This window comes from Myotis yumanensis, unplaced genomic scaffold (genome assembly GCF_028538775.1).
Source record: "Myotis yumanensis isolate MYYU_CA2020_CCGP unplaced genomic scaffold, mMyoYum1.0.hap1 SCAF_3, whole genome shotgun sequence".
Classification (NCBI taxonomy): domain Eukaryota; kingdom Metazoa; phylum Chordata; class Mammalia; order Chiroptera; family Vespertilionidae; genus Myotis; species Myotis yumanensis.
The window spans coordinates 164,214,889-164,228,149 of NW_027223754.1; the positions used below are offsets into that span (position 1 = coordinate 164,214,889).

A 13,261-nucleotide genomic window follows, 5' to 3' on the forward strand; every position below is an offset into this window, starting at 1 on the left:
AAAAAGCATTTTTAAAGTATTTTTAGATGGGACTACCTCCTACTGGTGATAGAGTAGTACTGTAAGATGTATCACAGACCAAACATAACCTTAAAGGATATCTACAAATAACAGAGCGAATACATTCAGCTTCAGAACAAAAGAATTATTGATTGAGCCAGAGGAGACCGCACGCTTTCATGTATAAGAAAAATAGCGTTTTAATAAGACGGCGTATCTCTGTTGTGTTGGTAACGGAAGTCTCAGGATAAAACACGTTTTGCAAACATAAGAGTACGAACTCTCCTCCCAAACGGCCAGTCTGACGAAGATGCTTGCCAAGCCCGTGCCGAAAAAGCCTCGGAAGGCGAAGGCTCTCAGTGCCCACAGCCCCCTGGCCTCGAAAGCTAACCGAGTAGGCAGACGTTCTCTGACGTCGACCACAATTTCGGGGCGACGATGCTGCCCGCTGCCCGGCAGCTGACGCCCCGGAATCCCACGCTTAGATTCAGGACTCGGGGGAGGACCATCAAAGACGCGCCCTCGGCTCAGTCGTCGGTCCAGAGCTACCAGACGACCTTCTGCGGGTCCACACCCGCCTTCTCGCTCATCACCTGCATCTTCCCGTTACTGCTGTGTGTCTGTCTGTTTTACTGTCTCCCCCCTCGACTGTCAAGTCTAAGAAGGTAAGGGCCGTTTCTGCCCTGCACGGCGGGCCGACCTGGGGCCTGGCACCCCGAGGGCGCCCGGTGCGCGGCCGTGGGCTCCCCCGGAGAGGGCAACCGGTCCCGGGCCGCGCTCCGCCAACCGCGCGCGAACGCCAAGGCCACGCCGCCCGCCCCGGCTCCCCGCGCCAACCACCGGCCCTTCCGCCGAGGGCAGGCGCCCAGACCCGTGGGAGGGCGGCTTCGGAGGCGACAGCCGCCCCGCGGCGGGAGGTCTTTGGGTTAATTTGTTCGGGGGCCGCGGGGAGGGGGGGAAGGAGACCCGGCACTGACGGCAAACAGCGAGGCCCCGGCACGAGAACCGGAAGCGCGCGAGGCCGGGGTACAGCGGGCGAGCCCTCCCCCTTCCGCCGAGCGCCCTCCGCACCCCTCCCCCACCGCGGCCGCCCGCGCGCGACCCCCCCAGCCGGCGAGCTGCCGGACTCGGCGTCCCCGCAACGCGGCGTCCCCGCACCCGCCCCCCGCCCGGGGACTCGGGAGCACGCCCCACCCCCGGCCCCCGCTTACCTGTGGCTGTCGCCTCGCCGCTCTCCGGGGCGGGAACTTCCACTCCCCCCTCCCAGGTGGCTCCGAGTTTACTACCCACTTCCCCACCCCGTCACGCGGCGGGGGACGTGCCTCTGAAACGCCTGGCGGGGCGGGGAGAAGCAGTGTCACCGAACAGCCAACTGTCCTAGGCGACCGTTTCCTCGGCAGTCAGGGCCGCCGCCGGCGGCATGATCTGCTCCAGGCCGGGGGCGGGGAAGGGAGGGGGTCAACACTGAGCGAGCGTGGGGGGCGAGGTTAAGGCGGGGCCTCCGCGCGGCCGCCGTCCTACGTCATCACGTCGCGCAGCTGACGCGCCGCCATCTTGTGCCGGGTTTGCTCGGGATGGCGCGGTGCGCCGGTCGGAGGTGTCAACTCCGGTGGGAATTGTAGACGCGCCGATTCCTTTTCGCTTCAGGAGCTCTGCCCGCACTCCGTCCCCTCGTCTGTTTTCGGGGCCCATCACCCGTCGGAGGGTGTTGGGGGTCGTTCAGCGGCGTCGCTCGCAGCTCAGCCCCCACCGGCGGCCCCTCGTTGGGCCGCCAGGCCTGGAGCCGCCCTCTCTCGCCGCGACGCGTCCCGGCCTGTCCGCTCGCGGTGGAGAGAAGCGGCTGGGAGCGGGGAGGTTCGTTCCCCTCGGCTTCTTAGTTTACCCAAGACGGGTTTGAAAACAGCGTCATGGCCAGTGGGCTGTGTCACTCTGGAACTCAGATTTATACCAACAGTTAAACCCGAAAAAAGTTCCATAATGGACTGTCGTAAAATAAGATGCCATACCGTCCTTTTAATACATTACAAAAACTTTGTATTTTATAATGTGTCTACCTTTCTGGATATTTTTCTTTTTATCCATTTACTTGCAAGGTGTTCTTTTATGGCTTTATAGTGGTAGTAATGATAAATGATAAACCTTTCATTTTTTAAATTTCTTTACTGATTAAGGTATTACATATGTGTCCTTATCCCCCCACCTCCCCCACTCTGCCCTCAGCCCCTGGTGTCTGTGGCCATTGGTTAGGCTTATATGCATGCAAGTCCTTTGGTTGATCTCTCCCAATGATAAACCTTTTAATGTGTTCTTGACAAATTAAAAAGTTCAGAGTGCTTCTGAAGTTTTACTAGTTTGAGCTCTCCAATGAGGGAAGCTGATTTGAAAGATAGAGCCTGTTTTGGTTTTAACCTTTAGGGCCAGACAGTGTGATTTAAAGCTCAGGGATTAACGTGTGCCAGACACTCCTAGGCGCTCACAAACGTGTAGGCATCATCATTCAGCAAACATTGACTACCTATTGAAAACTAAAACAGGTTGACTGCCTTTATTTAGATTTTTAAAAATTAACTCTACTGTTGAGAGTTTACTTATCCCCCCTTTTCCCCAGTTGACCCTCTTCTAGCACCCCCCTGCCGACCCCCCCACCCCCCCCCACCCCAGGCCTTCACCCCTATTGTCTGCGTCCATGGGTTATGCATAAACACATAGAAGTTCTATGATCTCTTTCTACCCACCTACACACCCCTGCCTTCTCTCTGAGACTCCGCTGTCTATTGTGTCTATCTTTCTGGATCTATTTTGTTCGTCAGTTTATTTTGTTCATTAGATTCCACATACGAGTGAGATCATGTGATACTTGTCTGAGTGCCTTATTTTGCTTAGCATGATACTTTCCAGGTCCCTCCACGCTGTCTCAAAGGGCAAGAGACCTTTTTTACAGCTGCATAGTATTCTATTGTGTAAATGTACCACAGCTTTTTTATCGACTCATCTACTGATGGGCACTGGGGCTGTTTCCAGATCTTAGCTATTGTGCTGCTATGAACATACATCCTTTCTGATTGGTGTTTCAGATTTCTTAGGATATATTCCTAGAACTGGGATCACTGGGTCAAATAGCAGATTCATATTTAATTTTTTGAGGAAACTCCATACTGTTTTCCATAATGGCTGCACCAGTCTGCATTCCACCAGGAGGGTTCCCTTTTCTCCACATTCTCACCAGCGCTAAGGATGTCCGACTGCCGGGCTAGGCCCTCTCCCCATGAGGGGTGGGTCTTAGCCGTAAGTTGGACATCCCCCATGGGCTCCCGGACTGCGAGAGGGCACAGGCCCCCACCCCTGCTGAGTGCACGGTTTTTGTGCAACAGGCCTCTAGTTTTGAATAGAAGTGAAAGTGGACATCCCTTGTTGGGGTCCTGCCCCAGCAGGTCCAGGGGTCCAAAGGTGTGGACCGAGTCGGCGAAGAAGGAATGACACGGAGACAGCATTCAGTTGATCAGCAGCCTAGCCAGGATCACCAGCCAGGTTCTGTGTTTTATTGTCTTGTTACATCTGTATTTATACCAGTTGATTTTAATCCTATCAATTTCTATTCCAAAGGTTAGGGCGTTTCTTATCTCCATTCTAAGGAGTAAAGATTATGTAGCTTAAGCGTGATTGTTCATAGTTAAAGTGATTAACTACCCATCTGGCACTTAGTTAAGGGGTTTTATTCCCTCCCTAACTTCAGGGAAAAATCCCTACCTGAGGAAACAACCTTTCTTGGAGAGGTGACCTTGGTTAAAACACATAGCGCCAAGAAGGGGAGCAAACATATTAAGAACAGTATGCCATATACGCCGAATCCCTTGAAACATATGCTGTGCAGATGTTTCTTCCCTGCAGTGACTGTGTCAAGCAGCAAGGATGGACCGGCTTCTGGCAATCCCTGTCTTGTTCCTGTTCTTAGAGGAAATGGTTTTAGTTTTTGCCCATTGAGTATGATGCTCACTGTAGATTTGTCATATCTAGCCTCTATTATGTTGACATATGATTCTTCTTTTCCCACTTTGCTGAGAGGTTTCTTTTTAAATCAAAAATGGGTGTTGGATTTTGTCAAAAGTTTTTTCTGCATCTATTGATATGATCATGTGATTTTTGTCTTTCAATTTGTTTATGTTATGTATTACATTTATTGATTTGCAAATATGGTACCAGCCTTGCATCCCTGGAATAAATACCACTTGATCATGGTGTATGATTTTTAATATATTGCTGGATCCAATTTGCTAATATTTTGTTGAGGATTTTAGCATCTGTGTTCATCAGAGATATTGGCCTGTAGTTCTCTTTGTTTGCAGAGTCTTTATCTGATTTTGGAATTAGGATAATGCTGGACTCATAAAAAGAACACGGGAGTGTTCCTTCCTGTTGGATTTTTTTGGAATAGTCTGAGGACTATAAGTGTTAGTTCTTTGAATGTGTGATAAAACATTCCTGTGAAGCCTTCAGACCAGGGTTTTTGTTTGCTGGGAGTTTTTTTTTTTTTTTTTTATTACTACTTCACTTTCATCAATTGTTATTGGCCTATTCAGGTTTTCTGATTTTTCCTGATTCAGTTTTGGGAGATTGTATTCTTCTAGGAATTTTTCCATTTCATCCACATTGTCTAGCTTGTCATATAGTTGTTCATAGTATTTTCTTACAATCCCTTGTATTTCTGTGATGTCAGTTTTTACTTTTCTGCTTTCATTTCTGATTTTACTTATTTGGGCCCTCTCTGTTTGTTTATTGATGAGTCTGGCTAATGAATGGTTCATCAATCTTGTTTATCTTTTTAAAGAACCAGCTCTTAGTTTCATTGATGTTTATATATATATATACTAGAGGCCCGTTGCAGGAAGATTCCTGCAAGAATAGGGCTTCCTCCGGCCTATTTCTGCAAGAATAGGGCTTCCTGCAGCCGGAGCAAAGCAGCGGAGAAGAGAGCTAAGCCTGCCTCGGCATGCTTTGCTCCCTTCTTCGCTTCCTGGCGCCCTCCATCTGCGCTGCCTCGGCTCCGCTCCCGTGTCCGCTGCCTCGGCTCCACTCCTGTCTCCGCTGCCTCGGCTCCCTCCCTTCTCCTCCGCTTTGCTCCTTTCTGCAGTGCTAGGCTTCCTTATATGCTGTCTTCAGTCTTCGCTCCATGCCTGCATATACAAATTAACCTCCATCTTTTTTTTCTTTTTTTTGCACAAAAGTCACGATTTCGTTGAGTGCCACACAGTGTGCTTTGACTCATATCTTTTTCCAGCCCACGAGAGCACGGTGCAAAATATGGAACGCTTCACGAATTTGCGTGTCATCCTTGTGCAGGGGCTATGCTAATCTTCTCTGTATCGTTCCAATTTTAGAATATGTGCTGCCAAAGCAAGCACTAACCGCCATCTTTGTTGGGTTAATTTGCATGCTTGCTCTGATTGGCTGGTGGGCTTAGCGGAGGGACAGTCAATTTGCACATTTCTCTTTTATTAATGTGGTTTTTTGGTCTCTATGTCATTATTTCTGCTCTCATCTTTATTATTTCCTTCCTTCTACTTACTCTGGGCTTTTCTTGTTCTAATTCTTTAAGTTTTAGGTTTAAATAGTTTATTGTTGATTTTTCTTTTTCTTTTTCTTTTTTTTTTTTAGGTAGGCCTGTAGTGCTATGACCTTCCCTCTCAGGACTGCTTCTGCTGTGTCCCAGAGATTTTTGGTTGTTGTATGTTCATTTTCATTTGTTTCTAGGAAGTCATTTATTTCTTTCTTGATCTCATTGGTAACCCATTCATTGTTTAATAACATGCTATGCAGCCTCCACTTATTTGAATGTTTTTGAGTGTTTTTACTGTCGTTTATTTGTAATTTCATTCCACTGTGATCTGAGAAGATGCTTGATATTATTTCAATCTTCTTGAACATATAGAGACTTGTTTTGTGTCCTAACATATGGTCTGTCTTTGAGAATGACCCATGTGCACTTGAGAAGAATGTATATTCTGCAGCTTTGTGTAGGAATGTTCTATAAAATGTCAATTAAATCCATCTGATCCAGTGTGTCATTTAGAGTTATTGTTTAATTTTTTTTATCTGGAATATCTATCCAGTGAAGTCAGTGGGATGTTAAAGTTCTGTACTATGACTGTATTACTGTTGATGTCTCCCTTAAAGTCCTCTAGATGTTTTTTGGTTAAAATTTATTTAGGCAATTCTATATTAGGTGCATATATGCTTACCAGGGTTATATCCTCTTGTTTGATTGGTCCCTTTAGTATTATGTAGTGATCTTTGTTGTCTCTTGTGATGTCTTTCATTTTGAAATCTATTTTGTCAGGAGTATTGCTACCCAAGCTTTTTTGTTTGTTTGTTTCCATTGGCATGGAAAATATTTTTCCATCCCTTCATTCTCATCCTGTGTGAGTCTTTTTATTCTGAGGTGGGTCTCGTGTAGACAGCATATAATTGGATCATATTTTTGTATCCATTTAGCTATCCTATGTCTTTTGATTAGAGCATTTAATCCATTACATTTATTATTGATAGATACTCATTTTTTTTCTTTTTCTTTTGGTACTTATTTATTGCCATTTTAATTTTGTATGCCTATGTTTCTCTCTCTATATATTTCTTCTCGTTACAGCAGTCCTTTTAGCATTTCTTGCAGTGCTGATTTGGTGATGACAAACTCTTTTAGCCTTCTTTTTTTTGTCCGCAAAGCTCGCTATTGTATCATCTATTTTTTAAAATATATTTTTATTGATTTCAGAGAGGAAGGGAGAGGGAGAGGTGGAAACATCAATGATGAGAGAGAATCATTGGCTGCCTCCCGCATGCCCCCTACTGGGAACCGTGCCTGCAAACCAGACATGTGCCCTTGACTGGAATCAAACCCAGGACTTTTTAGTTCACAAGCTGATGCTCTATCCACTGAGCCAAACTGGCTAGGGCTGTATCATCTATTTGGAATGATAGCCTTGCTGGATATAGTAAACTTGGTTTCAGATCCTTGCTTTTCATTACCTTGAATATTTCATGCCATTTCCTTCTGGCCTGTAAAGTTTCTGATGAGAAATCAGCTGACAGCCTTATGGGAGCTCCTTTGTATATAACAAATTGCTTTTTTCTTGCTGCCTTTAAGATTCTCTCTTTGTCTTTTTGGCATTTTAATTATGATGTATTTTTTTTTTTTTTTTTTTTTTCAGTTGATCAGCAGCCTAGCCAGGATTTCTAGCCAGGATCTCCAGCCAAGTTCTGTTTCTCCAGCCAGGTTCAGTCGCCAGGTTCTCCAGCCAAGTTCTGTAGATAGGTTCTGTCCAGGATCTTTTGCCATGTTCTCTTGTTAGGTTCTGTCTCTAGGTTCTGTCCAATTATGATGTATTTGATCGTGGGCCTACTTGATTCTCTGTGCCTCCTGAACTTGTGTGACTTTTTCCTTCACCAGGTTAGGGAAGTTTTCTGCCAGTATTACTTAAAACATGTTCTCTATCCCTTGCTCACTTTCATCTCCTTCTCAAACTCCTATTGTGCAAATACTGTTACACTTTATGTTGTCCCACAGCTCCATTAAGCTGTCTTCCTGTTTTTTTAATTGTTTTTTTCTTCTTGGTTCTCTGAGTGATTTTTTTCTACCCTGTCTTCTAATTTACTGATCCGATTCTTGGCTTACCCTAATCTGCTGTATATTCTTTCCAATGTGTTTTTTATTAGTGCTGTGCCATTCTTTATTTCCGACTGGTCTTTTTTTCATAATTACTATATTTTTTTCTCATGCTTTGAGCATCTTTGCCATGATTATTCTGAACTCTATATCAGATAAATTTATCTCCATTTTGTTTAGCTCTTCTGGTTCTTCTTTGGATTTTTCATTTAGGGGTTGTTTTTTTGTCTCCCCATTTTGGCTGCCTCTTTGGGTTTGTGTTTATGTATTAGGTAGTTCTGCTCTGACTCCCAATGTCTAGTGCAGGACAATGTCAGATGCTGTTTCTGATTGGCCCTGAGTACCCTGCTTGGAGCTATCAGCAATCCACAGCTTGTGGCTCCCTGTGCTGGGGCTGGGTGTCTTTGGAAAGGACCAAGATGTATACCAGGGCCTTCTTTTCCTAGCCCTGGGTCCAGAGGGGATCAGGTAAAGATTTAAAGCCTCCAGAGATCTGCCTCTGCCTGTAGTCTGATTGTATTCAGGCTTGATTAGCCTCAGGGTATCGACTACAGAGTGGGGCCAAAGGTCTTCCAATAGGGTGGGGCAACTGCCTTCCCCTCAGGCTAAAACTGCTTGGATAGCAAAGGTCTGTGGAGAAAGATGTCCTCCGTAGATGAGGAAATGATTCAGCACAGGTAAATAGGTGGCTGCCCTCCAAGCTCCAACCCGACTCTCCTCACACAGCTCCAGTCTACTCTGCCCTCCCTCTGCCAGAGCCCAAGATGAGTGGCTGCACACAAAATCTTGTTCATTGGCCCTTTAAGAGAGTGCCTGCATTTCCAGCAGTCTCTGGCTAGCACACAGCAACCCTGCTGCTTTTCACAGCCAGATGTTATGTGGGTACCTTTCTCAGTTCTGGTTCTCTGGGCTGGGGAGCCCAGCTTGGGGTTTAGACCCCAGAGTTCTCAGTGGGAATCCCCCATAGCTAAGATATCCCTCTGGACCTTCAGCTGCTATCTATGGGAGCCTGGCCAGCCCTTTCAGATTTCCGCATGTCCTCCCAGTTTCGATGTGGTCTCCACTTTCCGTCCTCAGTTATCAGTGTTCTCTCCAGTCTACAGTCGGTTTTTCTGTATTTTAGTTGTATTTCCAGTTTGGTACTGGGAGAGTATCAGTGTAGCTTCCACTTACTCTGCTGCCATTATATCCTCCCCACCTTTAGATTTTTGATTGGGCACATTACCCAGCCTCTCTAAGCTTGTCTCCTCCTTATCAAAGTTGGGAAAAACAATGCTCAGCCCATGTCCCAGTGTTATTTAAAGAAAATATCATATATCATAGGGAAGCAAAGTACCCTATAAAGGTAAGGCGTGGGGAAGAGGTTCTCAGACATCAACCTTTCCTGATTAACAAAATCCATTGGAGCCTGGCTGGTGTGGCTCAGAGGTTGAGCATTGGGAGGTCACTGGTTCCATTCCCAGTCAGGGCACATGCCCAGGTTGCGGGCTCCATCCCCAGTAGGGGTGTGCAGGAGGGCAGCCCATCAATGATGTTTCTTTCTCATCAGTGTTTCTCTCTATGCTCCCTTACTCTTCTCTAAAACAAAAACGTCCACTCTAGCTTGTTTGGCTCAGTGGATAGTGTGTGGGTCCGCAGACTGAAGGGTCCCACGTTCAATTCTGGTCAAGGGCACGTACCTCGGTTACAGGTTCGATCCCCGGTCCTGTTTGGGGCAAGTGCAGGAGGCAACCAATCGATGTCTCTCTCTTTCTCTCTCCCACTCTCTCTAAAAATCAATGGAAAAATATCCTTGGGTGAGGATTAACAACAACAACAAAGTCCAGTGGAATCCAGAACATTAGTGGCTGGAAGGCTGGTTCTGTTTACTGCTCTTTTGTGTGTGTTCATTTCTTCCTTGGAACACAGAATACTTAACAAATGTTAATCAGGAAAAGAATGGGGAATTGAAAAGTGTTACCATCAAAATAAACTAAATTTTACTGAAACCTTCAAACTGCATGGGAAAGAAACAAAACAAAACCAAAATGTGCATTGGTTGCCCCCCTGTAGCACCTCTTCCATCTGTAAAATGTGTGAATCATATTTTATATGGTACAACACTGCCACTCACAAATATTCCTACAGTCCTTGTTTCTTTCTCACGGAAGTGTCACAAGCTGTACCTACCACTCTTCTGAAACGCGAAGATCAATTGTAAATGGGGAAAAAAGTCGATTGTGCCCTAACCAGTTTGGCTCGGTGGATAGAGCATCAGCCTGTGGACTGAAGGGTCCCAAGTTCGATTCTGGTCAAGGGCATGTACCTTGGTTGCGGGCACATCCCAGGTGGGGAGTGTGCAGGAGGCAGTTGATCGATGTTTCTAACTCTCTATCCCTCTCCCTTCCTCTCTGTAAAAAAAAAATCAATAAAATATATATTTTTTAAAAAGTTGATTGTGGCCGAAACCGGTTTGGCTCAGTGGATAGAGCGTCGGCTTGCGGACTGAAGGGTCCCAGGTTCGATTCCGGTCAAGGGCATGTACCTGGGTTGCGGGCACATCCCCAGTGGGAGGTGTGCAGGAGGCAGCTGGTCGATGTTTCTCTCTCATCGATGTTTCTAGCTCTCTAACTCTCTCCCTTCCTCTCTGTGAAAAATCAATAAAATATATTTAAAAAAAATAAATAAATAAATAAATAAATAAATAAAAAGTTGATTGTGATGCACACTGTTCTGTCTGAATAGTGACAGTTTTATAAACCAGATAGATAGGTTTTTAACATCAGAAGTGAGGAAATAAAGAGAAGCAAATCTAACTTGCAAGAGCCAAAGGCACTTGTTTTCAAACGAACTGGTCAAGCCAGTGGTGGCACCTCTTTGACTTTCTAGTAAGGAGAGAGAAACGTTATTAATGAAATTATATATATACCTATCCCAGAGTTCTGTGGATTGAATGAGTTTAACAGTAAGTTAGAACCATGCCTGGTAGACTAAGCACTAAATAAATGTTTATCTTGCCCTGACGGGTTTGGCTCAGTGGATAGAGCGTCGGCCTGCGGACTCAAGGGTCCCGGGTTTGATTCCAGTCAAGGGCATGTACCTTGGTTGCAGGCACATCCCCAGTGGGGGGTATGCAGGAGGCAGCTGATCGATGTTTCTCTCTCATCGATGTTTCTCTCTATCCCTCTCCCTTCCTGTCTGTAAAAAATCAATAAAATATATTAAAATAAAATAAAATAAATGTTTATCTTTGTGAACTGAGAGTGGAGATTGAGAGAAGTGAATGAGGTCATCAGCTGGGCCTCTACCAACTACCTACTATTAGCATCTTGCCTCTACATAGTTTTATTTGACAAAACGTGCTTCCTTCCTTCAAAGACTAATCCTTCCACCTGTTCTCTGGATCCCTACCCCTCCTGCTTCCTCAGTGACCTTGCTTTGTCAATTACCACTTATTGCTATATTTGGAAACTCTCTCTACTGGCTCTTTCCCCAACACAGGAATATTTTTTTTTATAATATATTTTTATTGATTTCAGAGAGGGAAGGAGAGGGAGAGGCAGAAACATCAATGATGAGAATCATTCATCAGCTGCCTCCTGCACACCCCCTACTGGGGATTGAGCCCGCAACCCGGGCAGGCATGTGCCCTTGACCAGAATCAAACCTGGGACCCTTCAGTCCGAAGGCTGACACTCTTATCCACTGAGCCAAACCAGGTAGGGCAGGAATATTTTATTTCTTACATTTTTTAATAACCTCTCTCAATTTTACAACCCTCTTTTAACTATTATGCCGTTTGTTTCCTTCCTATGTACTGATAAAGCTTCCAGAAAGAGTAGCCTCTATTTAGTTACACCTCCCATCACTCCTCACCTGAACCAGTTTTCTGTCTTCTCCCTTAACTGCAACTGAAATCACTCTGACCAAGGTAACCAGTGTCTAGATGCCAGATGCTTAGCTAGTCCCCATTTTACTCAGCTGCATTGTAGCCTTTGGCATCATTGATCACTCTCCTCCTCTTTAAAACACTTCCTATAGTTTCTATGCCCATGCTTATTTTTTTGCTCCTCTCTCTCCAGTTATTCCTTCTCCCTTTTGTGGACTCTTTCCCTACCAGCCTTTAAATACTGGTGGTGTTCCCCATGACTCCCATTAGTGATCCTTTTTTCACTTTACATGATTTTCCTTGGTATTGTCTTTCACTTTCATGGCTTCAGCTACCACTTTTACAAGGAAGTCTCCCAAATATCTAGTTGTTGACTCGAGTTCTGCTAAGGCAGAAACCTAAATATTTAGCTACCTGTTGGACCTCTTTTCACTTGCATGTTTCATAGCACCTCAAATAAACATGACCAAAATGGAACACACCATCTTCTTTCCCAAATCTATTCCTCTTTTGTTCCTCTTGGTAAACGGTCCTACATCTTCCTAACTCCCCAAGTCAAAGCCTAGGAGTTATTTTGAATTCCTCCTTCCTTACCATGAATACTCACTCAGTAGTTGAAATCTTAGTCTCTTAAATTTGCAAGCATTGTCTCTCGTCTCCATCCTGTCACCACCTTGGGTGAAGTGCTCTTGCTTTACCACTGCAGTTATTGCAAAGGCCTCCCAGCCTCAGATTTTACCTTCTTTTCCCTACCCACACCAGTTACTATATGACTACCAGGATAATCTGAGCGTCTATTCCCTTGCTATAAATTCCTCATTGGCTCTTTTTGGCCTACTGCATAATGGTCCAAAATCCTTAGTGTGATATGTAATACCGTTAGTGATCTATTCTATTTTTAGCTTAAGCCTCTGACTATCGTTTACTTTTCTCCCTTCAAACCCTATAACCTAATAACAAACTGCAGTCACCAGAACATGCAACTCCACCTTCCCCCTTGTTGTCTTGATCTTATCGGTTTTTTTCATGCTTCAAAACTCAGTTCAGACGTTACCTTTTCCAGCATGTATTCCTCACTATTCTCCCTCATCATTGGATTGGGTGCCTAGGCTACCTGTTCAGTCCACCACACAGTACTATAGTTTGAATTTGACATTGTAGCCTTAATTATATTATACTAGAGGCCTGGTGCACGAAACTCATGCACTGTGCAGGGGGTGTCCCCTCAGCCCAGCCTGCCCCTTCTCACAGTCCGGAAACCCTCAGGGGATGTCCTACTGATGGCTTAGGCCCGCTCCCGAGGGCTTCCGTACTGTGAGAAGGGGCAGGTTGGGCAGAGCCCCGGGCCAGCCCTGGGGAAGCGGCAGCGGCCATTGGGAGTGGTCACAGCCACTACTGCCATGTGGGGAGTACAGGCTGCCCTCTGTCAGGCCCCGCCTCCCTCGCCCCTGTCACTGCTGCTGCCATTGTATCCCCAACACTGCAAGTCCCTGCCCACCTGCTGCACACAGAGCCTGCTGATCGGTCGTTACCGTGACAGTGTCCCAACCTATTTGCATATTACCCTATTATTAGATAGTTTTCCTATATTTCCTTGAGGGCAATGACTTGATATTTTTCTTTCTAGCTTCAGCTCTTATTACAGTGCCTTGTGCCTAGTGAGTAGGCACTCAATAAACGTGTTAAATGAAAAAATGTTCTCAGCTGCCTAAATAGCTTGGACCGTAATTCAAAGA

At 45.6% G+C, this 13,261-nt stretch overlaps 1 protein-coding gene and 1 non-coding gene across 4 annotated transcripts in view; both read right to left on the minus strand.

Moving 5' to 3' along the window:
- ATF1 (activating transcription factor 1) overlaps positions 1 to 1,457 on the minus strand; it is a 58,300-nt gene extending 56,843 nt beyond the window's left edge. For 2 of the 3 annotated variants that reach the window (XM_070410242.1, XM_070410240.1), the window contains exon 1: positions 1,212 to 1,296. The gene's annotated coding sequence lies outside the window, so the exon portion shown is untranslated. Of the gene's footprint in view, positions 1 to 1,211; positions 1,297 to 1,322 lie in introns of those variants that run through there. The other variant, XM_070410241.1, reaches the window with a different exon arrangement.
- Positions 1,458 to 5,292: 3,835 nt separating this feature from the next.
- LOC139007728 (U6 spliceosomal RNA) lies at positions 5,293 to 5,399 on the minus strand. Its single transcript, XR_011470893.1, has one exon. It is a non-coding gene; the product is annotated as a U6 spliceosomal RNA (small nuclear RNA).
- Positions 5,400 to 13,261: the final 7,862 nt, after the last annotated feature.